We start from the raw sequence: 12,484 nt of genomic DNA, 5'->3' as shown, positions 1-12,484 counted from the left end.
TTAAAACATCAGTTGGCACAGTCATTGAGAGGCTCTACAGTTGTATGCAGAAATGCATCTTCTAGATGGTTGCAGATCTTGTTGATTTAGCAATTAGTCCTAGCCCTCACAGCAACTGAAAGAAGAAATTTTTTTTTATTTTGGTTCACAGTTTAAGGAGTCCTAATCCTCCTGTGTGGAAAGGCAGTATTTGGGATGTTGGAATAAGTTTGTCACTAGAGATAAGCGCTATAGACTGACTCTGCCCCTGCTTTTTCTCTGTCTGTCTGTCTGTCTGTCTGTCTCTCTCTCTCTCTCTCTCTCTCTCTTTCTCTCTCTCTGTCTCTGTCTCTACTTTGTGACTGATTATGTGACATAACATGCTACAGCAAGCTCCTGTTGTCAAATCCCCAAAACAATGACCCCTTATCAAGAATTTAAACACATGAACCTGAGGGGAACAGTTCACAACAGTCTTACTCACAATAGTGTTCTACTGTAGAGAAATCCTAAGATCAGTGTACCCAAGAACCAAAAATGGGCTTTTAGATTTTCATCCACTTCTTGATTGTTACAACAGAGTTGTGACACTCATTTATATTGTTATATGGACACTGGGAGGTCTTTTCCAGTGGTAACGTCTGAAGACAATTTGTACCAGGGTTTGTTTGCAGCAGCTGGGCAAGACAAGCCCAGGTGAACTACAAATGACCTTGCAGCCATTCTCACTCAGCATCCCCTGGCCTCTTGGCTATTCTCAGCAGAGTAAATCCAAAAGTCCCAAACTAGCTCCTTGGCTTCATGGAAGGTGCACTTTCCCTTTATTTCATTTTTTGTAAATCTGCCATTCAGTTTTATTAGCCTCTTTCCATTTTCTGTTGCAACTATAATTCATTTGAGGACTCTGCTCCCCCACCATCCCTCACAGTTAGTGAAGCTCAATCTTTGTATTTAGCTATTCTAATACATGTGCATCTCATTATGCTTTTAAATTGCATTTACCTAATTAGTGGAGATATGAACAGCTTTTCTATCTCATTTGCTATCCTTATATCTTTTGCCATGATGTATCAGTTTAAATATTTAGAGTATTTGTAAAAATTAAATTGTCAGCTTTCTTTATTTTTGTTTTCCCTTGTACTGAAAATAGATTTCTTTTGTCTGCTTTCTTAATCTTATGTTTGAGTCTTTTTGCTAAATCAAGTAGACTGACTATAAGTCATTTGTTTGATTTGTTCTTTGAATGCATTTTCTTTAACTTGTGACTTGCTTTTGCAATTTCCCAACATTAGCTATTGAATGACAGATGTTCTTAATTTTGAAAAACTATAACTTATAGGGTTTCTTCTTTATGGCTATTTTTATGTTATGCATAATATCTTTTTTCTACCTCAAGGTAAAAACCTTTCCCTATGTTTTTTCTAAAACCTTTATAATTTTAGAGTGACATTTATACCTATATTTCACTCTGATTTTATATTATGGTTTGTCCTGGTAGTTTATTGTCAACTTGACATATTAGACTTATATGGGAAAAATAAACATCAGTGAAGAAACCGCCTCCATTAGAGTGCCTGTAGGCAAAGTTTGGGGGCATTGTCTTGACTAGTGATTATTATGTGAAGGCTCAGACTAACCTGGATGGTGCCAACAGTGCACAGGTCATCCTAGGTTGTATATACAGATAGACTGAGCTATCCATGGAATGCAAGTCAATAAGCAGAACCCCTCCATCGCTTCTGCATCAGTTCCTGCCTCAGGTTCCTGAACTGAGTTTTTACCCTAACTTAGTTCAATGATGGACAGTGATATGGAAGTGTAAACTGCAATAAACACTTTCTCCTCAAGCTTCTTTGGGTTATGGTGTTTTATCACAGCAACAGAAACCCTGAGATATGGTCTAAGGTGTGGGTTGTTCCTTCTTCTCTCACATAGGCAGACAGTCATTTACCTGTACTCACTGTGAAAGTCCCTTTGCTTCACTGATTTGCATTGGTAACTTTCATAAAACAAGTTATGCTTTGATCTGTATTTTCTGGAATTCCTTTCTTTTTTGATTCATGTATAAATTTATGTATAAACTTATCTTTTCTATGCTAATGTCATATATTTGATGGCATTTCTATAAGAAGTATTGATGTAAGGTGTCATAAGGTTTCTAGCCTTGATATTTAAAAAAAACTTGTGTTAGCTTTAACAGGCATTTCTATTACCATTACAATTAGTTACAATATGTACAGAGACAATTGCTGGTCTTCTTACAGGGTTTGTTTAAAACCCTCAATTTAGGGAATATTAAAACATTTCTTTTTATTTGGGTATTCAGTGATTTCTCCTTAAAATATTTTTAATTGTCAATGCATAAATCTTGCTAATTGTTGAAAAATTGTCCCTAGGAAATTCATAGTATGTTTTGCTGTGTTGTTACTGATTATGTTTGTATTTCCAGTTGTTCATCACTAGCATATAGAAAATACTTTATCTGCCTTCTAATTCAAATATCTGAGTCAATTTTGAAGCCGTTTTGATTACTGGATATTTCTTCTTCATTTTACAATAATTTTTGTTTACATGCTTTGCTTTTGAGATTTACCCTGGTAATCTTTGATCAAAGGTGTGCCAATTGAGCTTTTGATCTTTGTACTGGACATAGCTCTGAAATATTCTTAGAATTGTTATTGAAGGAAAGTAAATAATATGAAAACATTGGCACTTTTGGGAGTAGATTTTACAGTATAATCTGTGGAAACATAATATTTCATAACAAGGCTAATTACTCCTTAATATACCTTATGCATCTGGTTTACATCATTCCCTTGTCAGTGGCTTTCTCTGAGTTCCTACTAATTCCAGTTCCTGCCTAGTACATCGTCTTCTGTATGAATAACCAGTTCCCCTTCTACTATTCACTGACTGATTTAATGTCAGAAATTCCTTGTCTATTCAAGAGGCTTTGATAATACATCCAAGAAAACGACTTATCTGTTATTCATTCAAGTTGTTTTCTACAAGATACTAGGATGAGGTCTTGAATTCTGGCCCAGCAATCCCATTTTAAAATCATCTTACATATCTATTTACTTTTGCTTACTATATGTCATGCTCATTACATGATTTCCCAAATGCAGATATACCATCTATCTTGTTCCTCATCTTTATCAGTCTGATGGGTAAATTTTTGTGTTACCAATATTTGATTTATATACCCTCCAACTCTTCCCATGTCCCCCATGGTCTCTAAATTTTATGATATCTTCTTTAATTATTGTTTATACACTCAAATACACACAGAGACATATTTTAAAACTACTGGCTTCATTTAATTTTGCTCTTTACATACACATGTGTAGTGCTGACTACTTGGAATTGAATAATCTTAAGGCTAGCTTGGGCCTACAAAAAACTGATTTTACTTTTCTTAGTAGTCTTTGACTGCCTATAGGTCTTCATCTAGGAGTGCGACCTTGTGAAATTTCCCCCATCCAAGTTGGTGAGTTGTCTAGTATTGTTATTATTCAAGTCTTGTTTAGGCAAACTTACTGTTGAGACTTCATGATTACAGTTTCCTTGTTGTGTCTGGCAGACACTAACCCACACTAATGTGTCCTGGATCTCTAGCTCTTACAGTTTTTCTGTCCTATCTTCCATGATGGCCTCTGAGATTTAGATATAGGGCTGTACATGTGGTCACCTCGTGTCTATTGTTGGATCAATTACTTATTTTGCTAACAATTTCTATGTTTCCAAAAGGAATCTCCTTTGGTAAGTGGTGAGACCTACACTTACCCATGTGTTTAAGACTAAGTATTTGTAATACAGTGAAATTATATAAGTTTAGGAAAGTCACCAGAATAGATCCTCTTCTACTATCTGATGTCTCCAGCCATGGGTAGTTGGCTAAGTTTACAGTACCTGGAAAGTATTCGTTTTCATTGACTGGGCTCCAAGTCTAATTAGATACCTGTTGGTTAACCCCAAGATAAAACTGCTGACATTCAACCATCAAGGATATTTTGTCTGGCTGATCATTGTTGTTCATATGCTGCACAGCACTGTGGGAATGTTAATTGTTTTACTCCCTTGGAAACATGAATGAGTCTTATCTAGGTCAGGACCAGCTAGAGTCCTGCAAATTCTATGTAAAGTGTGATGTCATTAGCATTAGGGTTTTATCTTCAAGTTCTGGGAGGCAATTGAGAATAATGACTATAGCATATGCTCTTTTGAGGGTCTCCTGAGTCCCATGACCAACAATCCAAAGGAAAGCTTTCCAAGCTTAGCACTGGGGTTCTTGTCAGTTCTGCTAAGGCTCCTAAGGGGAACATCATAACCTCATGTGGCATAACTCCATTCAAAATTTCTGCAATTTCTTTTTAAGTAAGCTTACAAAACAATTCTATCTCAGTGATAAATGATTCACTCTGTGTTAGCCAAACTTATAGCTTCCAAAGCCAAGTATGACTCAGTTTACTTCATAACCAGTATCGCAAGCTAGCCTGAGTTTAATTAACATCAGAGTGGACAAGATTATTTCTTAATTCCCAATTGAGCAGTCTTTGATGAAAACTTATAAAAAATAGTCCTGGTGAGGTAAATTGGCTAGTAAAAATGCTTGTTGTCAAACATGGTGGTCTGCATTCAAGTTACAGAACTAAAACAGAGAACGGAGAGAACTGATTCTTTTAAGCTATACTGTGATCTCTACAGGTATACACCACACACACTAACACACACACACACACACACACACACACGCACGCACACACGCACGCACGCATGCACGAATGCATGCACTCACACATGACAGATTGATAGATACATGACATATAATATATAGATGAGAGACATAGATAAAATTTAGAAAAAAGTTGTTTCAGAAATAAAATGGTGGAACACTAAAGTTTCTATGGGTGCAGTGGTTTTATGTCTTTAGTATTTCTCCTCCATTAGTTTTCAGTCATCTCAGAAAACGGAGACTATCAATATAGAGACAGTATCCCTTCTAAGGAGGTTGAATACTAATAATAGTTGCTTTATTTTGTATAAAAAGATTCTTTCATCAATTGTTATGTGACTTTCTGCACAGAAGTTTAACTGGAGGATTTTATCATGGGAACAGATGTTATCTATTTGTTTACTTGCCCTCATATATAAATGTAACCTTGTTTTGCTTTTCAAAATCCATGTTAGACAGTCCCCAGGTATAGGCCCTTTGATTTTTAGATGATGTAGTTGAAAACATCAGAATAAATGTATTTTATTTGTCATTTTTGGTAAGTAAATCACCAGTGCTAATGGTTCCAGTGACTAACAAACTCTAAAACAACAGCTTTGCACTCCATTAAGCCCCCCATCCACTCACTGCTCCCTCACTCACCTGCTTTTCTCTGTCCCCATGGTCCCCACAGTTCATCACCAAGAAAGGTTTCTCTTTGGCTGCACCCTGCCTCATAAACTTGGGACTTGCATTCACAGGCTATATGACAGTTATTGTTCAAAGTAAAATAGTGTTAGGAATGTTGGTCAATTTTTCAAGGTCTGGCTAAATAAGTTGTTTGGATTTGTTACACTGTGATTCCAGGCAGAGTATTTGTTCAGCTTTTTAATTGCTCACAGAGGCAGAGGTCTGCCTGAAATCCATTTAAGTGTGTTGCTCTGGGGTCATCTTTGGACCTGGGGTAGTCTAAACATAGGCGGTACATTCTAACACTTCCTGTGTGACAAATGATATTTGCAGCATTTCTTCTTAAGTCTTTGTGGTTGTAGTGTCAGTATCAGTGTAGGTGATGAAGAATGACTTGACCTTGGACAAGAAAATGTGATACATTTCCCCCATGTTTTGTTATTCTCATGTTTGGATCTGCTGTGCTTTGAGGAGCCACAGGTCAAATGCGACATGTGGACCTTGGCAGGGGACCAGCTTGAAATCACTTTCAACTGTAGAACTGAGTAAAAACTCTACATCATCTTCCTGACCCTTGGTATTGAGCTATCCTGGACATTGGGGTTAGCAGGTCAGGCTGCCTAATGCTGCAGAGATATGCCATCCTGACCATAATATCCACTAGCAAACATATTTCAAGGTACTAGCTTTAGGAGTAATTGGTTATAGAATTATTATTATTAGGTTTTTGAGACAAGGTTCCTCTGTGTAACCTGGCTGTTGTCCTGGAATCTTCTCTGTAGACCACGCTGGCCTTAACCTTAGAGATCCACCTCTCTGCCTCCCAATTGCTGGGAGTAAAGGTGTGCACCACCACATCCTGACTGGTTATTTAATAATACCTGGGACAGTCTTGTGTTATTTTTTCTTTCCTGACATTGGAGAAAAGCCTAATACTATCAAGCAAAAGCTGAGTTGAACCATCCTGTCTAGCTAACTCCAAAATATTAACATGCAAGGTTTTTCCTAGTAGGTAGTTCCCAAGCCAGTGGTTTGGGAAAGAATATCATAGGTTATTCTTTCATTGATCATAAAATAGATATGTTATATCTAGTTTGACACTTCATTTCTTAAACTAATCAACATGACATATAAATATACACAAGGAAATTTTATTCAACTATAAAGAAAAATGAAATTGTAAGTTTTAAGTAAATGGATATACCTGGAAAATATTATTCTGAGTGGGATAACCCAGACCCTAAAAGACAAGTTCCACATGTTCTGTCTCATATGGCTCTTAGCTTAGAAATTTCAGATTTGTTTGACTTAGAGTATTGAAAATTCCCAGAAGTGAGAATGAGAGCATGTGGGTGTTTTAAGGGAGAGGGAGTAGTTAAACACAAGTGATAGGAGGTGAGGGGAATGTTGGAGTAAAAATGTTTATATAGAGAGTGTTTGGAGGAACTGGAGGAGGATAGAGAGGGTTAGTCAAAATTAGCAGCCTATGGAAAAGCTAGTATTCTTTAAGTAAGTTCTTTTTTTTTCTTTTTTTTATCATTTTTTATTTTAATTTTAAATAGCTTGTTTTACATGTCAATCCCAGTTCCCTCTCCCTCCCCTCCTCCCGCACTCCCCTTCCCCCCCCCAACCCTATTGCCAAATCCTTCCACATAGGGGATATCTAGAGTCTGTCATTTTACTCTTGGTAGGGTCAAGGCACTCCCCTAAGAGTCCAGGCTGAGAGAGCATCTCTCTTTGTGCTATAGGCACATGAAGACAGTTTGTATACCAGGGATAGACACTGATCCACAGCTCAGGGCCCCATAGGTTGCCCAGGCCTTCTCACTAACACTCACATTTGGGGGGTAAGTTCTAAAATAAATTAAAAATAATTTAACTTATTTTAGAGATACTGTTTGATGCTGCTCTTTCTAAAAGTCATTGGTTATTAAAAATAATCCCAATGCCAGGTGTGGGCTATCTTTTTCTGCATTATTAGTCAGAAATTTCCAGGAAGCCCCCCCAGATAGTAAAGGATCTTGTCACTCTTATTGGTTCCACAAGAACTGTATGGTGAGACGACATTACTGAATAAGCTATGGATTGTGTTTGTAAGATGCAGAGAAAGTAAGCTGGAACTAAGCTGTAAACTTTAACTGTGTTGGTCAGTTTCATAGTGCAGAAGATGCAATGTAGAATGCTAGGAATGGCGGTATAACTCAACTCATCAATAATCGTAAGCATTTGTCATCCTTGTAAACTTCAATACCAACCTGCCAAGCATGATGTGCCCAATGGTGCAGTAGTGACAAGATTGTCAGGGGTGATAAACTACTTTCCATAAGACACACTCCAAAAGGAATTTATTCCTGGTACTGAACACCTGGTGAAATCCAGAGTGGCTGTGGAGGACATATGGCCTATAGAGGAGCCTACTGCTGTTGTTTGATTAAATAGACATGGCATCAAATCACCCACTAAAAATTTATATTTATACCTATAGCTCAGTGCTTCTCCAACTGTTGACCAGAGAAACTTCTGTTTGCAGTGGATAACAAGCAATATTGAGCTTCATAACTGACCAATGTACTGAGAACAAATGGCTATTGGGTGGTCCACACAGGAGATATCTATATTACCTTCCAAGGCTCAAGAAAAGAAGGGGACCAAAGATGTAATGGCTGGAAGATAGGAAGAAGTGCTGTAAAATACCGTCTTTTAGACTTCACACAGATATTGCCTCCATGGGCTCACAGAACCATGACTACCTGAACAAGACTGGGTCCATCACTATTCCGTTGTCAATAGAGGAGGCACTCATAAGCCTTACCTGTCAAAAAGGAACTATAAAGAAAACAACCTATACATTGCCCCTAATCAAGCAAATAACCCACATCAACACCCACACAGGAGATGCTAATTAAGTGAAGGAAGTCATGAGTAAAACAGTCATGAAAGTAGGAGGGGAGCTCAGGAAGAAGAGAGCCAGTGGGAGGTGAAAGAGGGAAGACAGAATATCTGCGAAGGGCTTTGATCAGAGAACATTTCAAACACACACACATTATAAATATATAATAACTCCAACTTTTCAGCTTCAGACAACCTGCATACAATGCCAGATTCCCTGTCTAGGCCTCTTCTGAATGAATCCCTAGATCACAATGAGTGAGCCAACTTCCAGATATGTTAACTAAAACTAGAGACTATTTTGTTGACTCCTGTGCTTGAGTAAAGTTCAATATACAGAAGACAGAGTTGCCCATAGGTTTTTCGTGTTCAGGAGAGCATCACTGTGGTCAACAGCTCTCCAATGTTGGGAATAGGACTAACCATACTTGTAAAGCTATAACAAAATACCCAAGATGTAGCACAATTGATAAAACACCAGAGACAGATATTGGGGTTCAAACTGAAGATCAGAAACAGAAAAGCAAAGAAGCCAACCACAAGAGAGTTCCTACCTCTACCGGGGCTTGGGTGATCCTGTCCTCTGTGTGACTGCAGACTGAATACATTGAAGTCCTGTATCCACCCATCTTATATTTATGTAGTTCTGGAATTAAAAGTATACACCACCACTGTCCAAATTCTATGGCTAACTAGTGCAGCAGCTGGGATTAAAGGTGTGTGCCACCACTGCAGACCTCCATGGCTGCCTAGTGTGACTAGCTCTGCAGTCTGATATCCTATCCAGGAGAGCTTTATTTGTTATCATAAACAAAATATCACCACACTGGGATAACAAATTTATAAAGAGAAATGATTTATTTTGGCTCACAGTTCGGGGGATTGTGATCCTTGGTTAATTGGCTGTGTTATTTTGGGATTCCTGTAGGCATGTCAAAGAGAAAACCTCGGCCACGACAAAGCCATGGAACAAAGGAAGAATAAGAAGAGTCAGGGACCCTACCTCTAAGTTTTTCATCACTCTTAAATCATGCCCAGGTAGAGACTAAGACAGAAAGATATTTGCTCTGTTGCATCTCAGGCACAAAGGACAGAAAATAAGGGACAAAAGGATCTAAGAAATGGAACAGTGGACAAGAATACTGGTAAGCAGTCAGGATCTGAGAAAAAAAAGCCAGTTGTAGACACATGGACCTGGAAACCCAGCACTGTGAGAATAGAGGCAGGTGGATTGCTGGGCTTGCCAGTCATGTACAAAAGGCTAAGGTGGAGAATGATAGAGCTGGATACCTGATGTCCTCTTCTTGTCTCTGTGTGTGCAGTTGTGTTAGTCCCCCCCCACTCACTCTCTCACACACACACACACCACATGCACACACCACTATCTTTGTATGAAACAATGAGCATAGTTACTGTAGAATGGTCCAAAGGATAAGAAGTTTTATATTTTTTCAACTTGATTCCTGTAAACAACAGGCAGATAAATCCAGTAGCCCAAATCTAATAAAACATTTAGAACCTGCAAAGAGAACGATTCTTCGGAAGTAACCATTGTGCATAAAGAGTCCTGTGTTGGGAAATCAGGACTTGAACCGCACAGACTGACTTCTGCAAGTTTGATACCATCCTGGCAGTCATATCAACATTCAGGACACAATGAATACTCTCGTTATTTACTAATGCGGCCAGAGTGAAGGAATAAATTTCTACCAATTGTCTGTGTCTGAAAAATTATTTGATAATATACTGTTTATTAATTAATACTGAATTGATTAATCACTATTGCCATTCCACTGGAGTTTCCATAAAAGATATTTGACATTCAGAAGATATTGTCATTTCTTTCAGTTTAGAAAAATAATTTGCTCTTTGTAAATGTTATGAGGTAACATGGGTTTAAAATGTGTAACTTCTTCTTTTATAGCTTGCTTTTATGTCATGTAAGTTATAAAAAGGAATTACTGACTTTTATTATTAAAACTCGACTCTAGTTCTGGCCATTGTATTTCCTAATTATGCTGGGAGGATTGCTTCTTAGCAAGGGAGTTCTGTGATGAGCAATGTTCTTTGAGCAGCTTCTCTGAGGACAAGCTAGATTACTTCTGACAGCAGCCAGCAGTGAATCAGGCTCCAGTTTGGCTATGTTCTGGAAGACTGAAAGATTACATTGTCAGCTTCCTTGCATTCAGATGAAAATAACTTCCCTCTAAGTTTTCATTGATGTTTGCTTTTGTTTTTTTTCCCAGAGGAATGGGGTTTCTGGCAGCTGTAACAATCTTGAGTTTCCTATTTAAACAGATAAAACACATCCCACCCCAGTTTGTGAAATTTGTTCTGCTGCTCTGTTTGGCCTTTTGATATTGGTATTGGTATTGATTTTTCTTGTTCTTTTAATGGTAAATTGCACTTGACTAGAAAGTTTGAATGTAACCAGGTGGATATGGATTCTGCAAACACATTCTAGAATATCACATGAAATGGCTGAAGTAAAAAGCATTCAGTGGAGCTGGGCGGTGGTGGCTCATGCCTTTAATCCCAGCACTCGGGAGGCAGAGGCAGGCAGATCTCTGTGAGTTCGAGGCCAGGCTGGGCCAACAGCCTCCAAAACAATACAGAGAAACCCTGTCTCGTAAAACCAAAAAAAAAAAAAAAAAAAAAAAAAAGCATTCAGTGGAATCCAAGGAGATACAAAGAGAAGCAGAAAACATGAAACCAAAAGAAAAGTAAACACTTCCTTGTGGATTCTCTTGTTTTAATGAAGGGTAAGTTGTATAACTTACTGACATGGTTGACATTGTATGAAAGCGTGAATGTTTGTACTTGTTAGGGATAAAATCACCTTCTGGAGAATGGAGACTTCCATATGGATTTCAAATTGGGCATCCATGAAGGGCTGTTTATGAAGAAGAAGAGAATTAAGGAGTGGGTACCAGCACCTGAGAAGCAGGTGTATTGTGTCAGGAGGTAGATAGTGGATGGGCAAGCGGTATAGGACTGCAGTTGGCTAAAACCAATAACCTAGTATTCTATAGCATGTCAAGATAGCTAAAGCTGACAACAATAATTGAATATTCAAAATAACTATTAGAGAGGTTTTTTAAATAAACTATTTAAAATGATTTATGACTATCATACATGTGTACAATAATTTTACCTCCCATTTCTTCCCCCATTTTCCCAGATCCACCTCACCTCCCAACTCCTCCCAATTCCATGTCTTTATTTTAAATAATAGCACACTGATCCTAGTTTTTGATGACTCAGGATGTTTATAATTAATATTGTGTAGTTCTCATGCAGACAACCATAGCTACTGTGAGTTTATGAGTTCAATGATCCTGTAAAATCATAAAAACAATGCTTTGGTCTTCTTTGACCTCTGGCTTTTACAATGTTTGGGTCCCTTTTCCTGCAAAGGTTCCTGTGCTGAAAGACCCCGGCCCAGTCTAAACAGGCAGCCGAGGCTTATGGAAAATTCCGTTTCCCCCCCCCCCCAGCTGAATAGTCATTGTTATCAGAAAGGAGCTCAGCTCAAGGTCCTCATGGCTGAATAGTCACTGCTATCAGAAGGGAACTCTGCCCAGGGACACAGGTGTCTGAATAACCAGCCCAGCAGGGCTGAGCAAGCACAGAGACCAATTGTTCTTCAGATAGGGCCAAGGCCGAAACTTGAGTTCCAAGAAAAATCTCTATTTGCCCGTGCTCTGAGCCCTAGCCTCATTTAAATTGCCCAATCAGGGTCCTGTTACTAGGCTTCTCGCTTCTGTACTGCGCTTTTTGCTATAAAAGGACCCCTGAGTCCCCAGCTCGGGGCGCTCAGCCCCCCCAAGACTGAGACGCCCGGGTACCCGTGTGTAAATAAAGCCTCTTGCTGTTGCATCCAAGCTCGTGGTCTCGTTGTTCCTTGGGTTCGGGTCTCCCTCCCGTGAAAGTCCCCCGCCTGGGGTCTTTCATTTGGTACGTTGGCCGGGAAATTGAGACCCCTGCTCAGGGACCACCGACCCACTTCTGGGAGGTAAGAATTGTCCGGACTCAATTTTTGTTGTTTCTGTTGTCTGCTGTCTGTCTATGCCTGTTATTTTCTCGCGCCTGCGTTTGTAGTATACAGCTGTATACATTTGTATTTGGCGGCACCGAGGAGGAACTGACGGGTTCGTACTCCCGACCGCAGCTCCAGGAGACGTCCTGGTAGCGTTTGGAGTCCTTAAGGAC

The sequence above is a fragment of the Mesocricetus auratus genome, unplaced genomic scaffold, assembly GCF_017639785.1.
Source record: "Mesocricetus auratus isolate SY011 unplaced genomic scaffold, BCM_Maur_2.0 Super-Scaffold_6730, whole genome shotgun sequence".
In the NCBI taxonomy this organism is placed as follows: Eukaryota; Metazoa; Chordata; class Mammalia; order Rodentia; family Cricetidae; genus Mesocricetus; species Mesocricetus auratus.
This window is presented reverse-complemented; position numbering follows the sequence as displayed.